Here is a 4,075-nt window from a genome sequence, read left to right on the forward strand (position 1 = left end):
TATATGACCTAGGGTAGCAAAGGCTTGGACCCACTGCCTGGACCACTTGTGTCTGACCTATTAAAAATGTACCCAGTCATTAAAAATGGCCAGTTGGTGAATAGGCCATGTATAAAATATGTCATGTAAAATTACCCATTTACCATTTTAAAAAATAATATTTACACTTTAAACCTTTGACCAACTTGTCATGTGGATTTACATTATGGTAGCAAGAAGCACACTTGCTGTACTTCAGCAACCTGGCTAATTTTTTTTTTTTTTTGTAAACCATAACATTTTTGTTAAAACATCCAAATCAAATCTCTTCTCTATACATCTGTTCAGTTACTTCCAAGTCACTCGCCAAGCCCAAAAACCCGTCTGACACTTGCTGACATGTTTAATCCGAACCTAAGACTCAGTCTGGTTACAGGTACACCATGAAGACACGTGCCATCCCATGGAGAGGATCTGTTCCTAACTTTCTCTAAAAATACGAATCTGAGCTTCCTCAGACTTCTGAAAAGGCAGCGACACCATAAATACCCTGGCGGGTTCTGTTCTCACCTGTGAATATCCACAAACTACCTGCTGTAAGCCCTTTCTTTCTTGGACTTTTCCAGGGCTTTGTCCAATGTTTTCTCGTTCTCCCCCGACATTTGGGGCAGTACCACTTGCCCTTTGGTGTATGGTTGAGTCCCACACAGGAAAAGTGGAACCACTCGATGGGGCACTCATGGTTGTCGCAGCCTATCATCTCTCCATAGGAGACCTGATTGCACACACAGTAGGTGGGCTCCTTGGGGTCCATGGGGAGGTCTGTGGGAGAGGCTTCCCTCTCTGCTTTGGCCTTGGAGCGTTTCTTCCTCTTTGAGGTTTTTGCTTTCTTCTCCTTGGGCGTTCCTGAGGTGATGTCGTCATGCTCCTGATTATTAGATGCATTCTCTCTAATCTCATTGTTTCGCTGCCTCAGGGACCTCTTGTTATTCTGCTTGTCCGCCTGAGTGATTGCATCACTCCTGGACTTGTCCTTGCCGGGCTTGCGGCTGCTGCTGGTGCTGTCACTGATGTCCTGGTGTGCTTCGAAGAGCTCCACGTGACTGTCCACCTGCATGGTTCGGTTCTCCACCAGCTCCACCATCTGACTTACAATCTGGATCTTCTCATCGCCCAGCTCCTGGCTGCGGATCAGGGCCCTCTGGATGCGGTGCAGCACCCGCCACTTCTGGGTGCTGTGCATCTCACGCTTGAACTTCTCAGAGGAGTCATCCAATTCTTTCAGGATGTCTTGGTATTGGGCGTCGATCTCCCGCATCAGCGAGATGTTCCTCTGCAGGTCGAAAGGCAGAGACTCGATGGAGTCCAGGTAATCCTCCACATAGTTCACCAGGTGGATCTGCTCCCTGTTGGCAGACTCGACACGGTTAACCCCGGAGTTCCCAGGCGACTCTGCAGCTTTCCTCTTCCTCCACCCCCCTGCCCCCTTCAAACAGCACTGCAAAATGCAAAGCTCTCACCCTGCCCTGCCGACAATCTCCCCCAGCTTCTTCATCCAAGCACGCCTGCAGCTAAAATTAGGCTCTCCCAGAGGCACTTCCATGCCTTGTGGACCCCAGGGCCTGCAGGCGCTGACCGTGGCCATGAATAATCTTCTAAGAGAGCATATCCTGAAGTTCTTTCCTGTGCTTTTGTTAAGCATAAAACAACAGCACAAGTGCAGAAGTCAGAGGACAACTATTGTGAGTAGCTTCTCTGTGTCCACCATAGGGGTCCCAGCAATGAAAATCAGCACTTGCCTACAGCAAGCACTTTACCTGATGAGCAATCTCTTTTTCCTTCCTTTCTTCCTTCCTTCCTTCCTTCCTTCTTTCCTTCCTTCCTTCCTTCCCACTTTCCTTCCTTCCTTCCTTTCCTTTCTTCCTTCCTATAGTTCTTTCCTTCTTTCTCTTTCTTTCTTTCTTTCTTTCTTTCTTTCTTTCTTTCTTTCTTTCTTTCCTTACTACTTACCTTTCTCTTTCCAAAAGCCTGTTTCCCTCCCCTCTTCACAGCTCTTTCCACTCCCACTTACATCCTTCTTTTCTCCTTCCTTCCTCCTCCTCCCTGTTACACCACTGCCACACAATTTCCTGAATGTACAGTGGGAAGATCTGAATACAACTCCTCTTCCCCACTGAAACTTGTTGACCTTTTAAAGTTTATTTTACTTTGTCTTCTTTCTAAGTGAGTACTGGGTCAGATGATTCAAGTTTCTTAAAGTGACCTTTTGTAGGGAGTAACCCTAGCCCCGCCCAATAGTCCTGGGGCAGGTACCAGGTGGACCTGGGGACTCGCCCATAAGGGCGGGGTGAAGGAAAGCCGGCATGACGTAAAGGGGGCTTCTTAAAGGACTGCACGTGGGGACCGCTCTCTCTTTGTTCTGGCTGCGCTGGCTGGGTTCTTAACCTAGCTCTGGCCTGTGTTTCACCTGGCTGTGCTTGGAAATAAAGAGACCTTAATCCAATAACCTTTGATTTCTGTATGTGTGTCACAACCTCAATTGGAAAGGATAACGTTCAAATAGAAGGATATGTCCCTAAAAGTGGGTGGGGTAGTATCCTTCCCAGATAATTACAGAAGCAGCACTTTGGGAGAAGGCATAAATGATCCATACGAAATTCCAAAACAATGTAATATCCACAAATTGTGCAAATATTAATAGTCCCCTAAGCATTCAACATTCTGAGATCAAAAACAAAAATGTCATAACCCTGAACCTGACCCTAACGGGAAGCCTAACCCCGAACCTAACCCTAACACTAAACCTCGACTTGGCCGTAACCCTGAATCCTAACTATAACCCTGAACCCAACAACTATCCCTAACTCTAACCATGAACCCTAACCATAACCCTAATCCTAAACCTAACCCTAATCCTTAAACATAACCCTAACCCTCAACCAAAAACCTGACTCTAACCCTGAACAGTGAACCCTAACCCTATCCCTAAACATAACCATAACCGTATGCATAAACATAACCCTATCCATAACTCTAACCTCTTAGCTAATCCCTACTCCTAACCCTAAACATAAATCTGAACCCCAACCCTAAACCCTAACATTAAGCGTTAACACTATCCCTAACCATAACCTTTGCCCTAACCCTAACCCTGAACTCTATCCCTATCCACTAAAATTAATGCTAACCTTAACCCTAATCCTGAGACCTAATCCTAACCCTAACCTTTTCCTTATCTCATAACCTTAACACTAACCCTAACCAGAAACATAACCCTAATCTAATACTAACCCTAACTCTAACTCTAACCCTAACACTGAACCTTAACACTTAACACTGAACCCTAACCAGAACACTAACCCTACTCCAACCCTTAGCCCTAACCTAACCCTAACACTATAAGTAACCCTAAGCATAACCACAACCCTAAATCCTAACCCTACTCTAACCATAACGCTGAATCCTAACTCTAAACTCAAGCCTAACACTGAAACCTTAACCTAACCCTAACCCTTACCCTACGCTTGAACCCTGAACACTAACCCTAACCATAATCCTAACCATGAACCCTAAAGCTAACCAAAATATAAACCTAAACCTGACAATAACCCTAACCATAACTGTAACCATAAAACTAATCCTTTACCATGAACCCTGAATCCTAACCCTAACATTAACCCTATCTCCAACTCTAACCCTAAACCTAACCATAACCCTAACACTAAGCCTGAAACACTAACCAGAACCCAATGGTAACACTGACAGTAACACCAAACCGTAAACCTAACCTTAACCCTAAACCTGTAACCTAACCCTAACCCTAAAACCTCACCCTAACACTAACCTTAAGGCTAAACCTGAACATTAAACACTAACCATAAACATGAACCCCAACTGTAACCCTAACACTGAACCCTTACCCCTAAACCCCAAAATCTAACCCTAACTCTTAACCTTGAACCCTAAGCCTAACCTTAACCAAACCCTAAAAGTAACCATGAACCCTAAAGCTAACCCTAACCATAAACCCTAATACTAACAAGAACCCCAACAATAACTCTAAACACCTACCATGAACCCAGACGCTATCCCTAAA

At 45.0% G+C, this 4,075-nt stretch overlaps 1 pseudogene; it reads right to left on the reverse strand.

The window, feature by feature from the left end:
- Positions 1 to 525: 525 nt before the first annotated feature.
- Positions 526 to 1,312, reverse strand: LOC118237707 (annotated as a pseudogene).
- Between the last annotated feature and the right edge of the window lie 2,763 nt (positions 1,313 to 4,075).

Source organism: Cricetulus griseus, unplaced genomic scaffold, assembly GCF_003668045.3.
Source record: "Cricetulus griseus strain 17A/GY unplaced genomic scaffold, alternate assembly CriGri-PICRH-1.0 unplaced_scaffold_1, whole genome shotgun sequence".
NCBI lineage: Eukaryota > Metazoa > Chordata > Mammalia > Rodentia > Cricetidae > Cricetulus > Cricetulus griseus.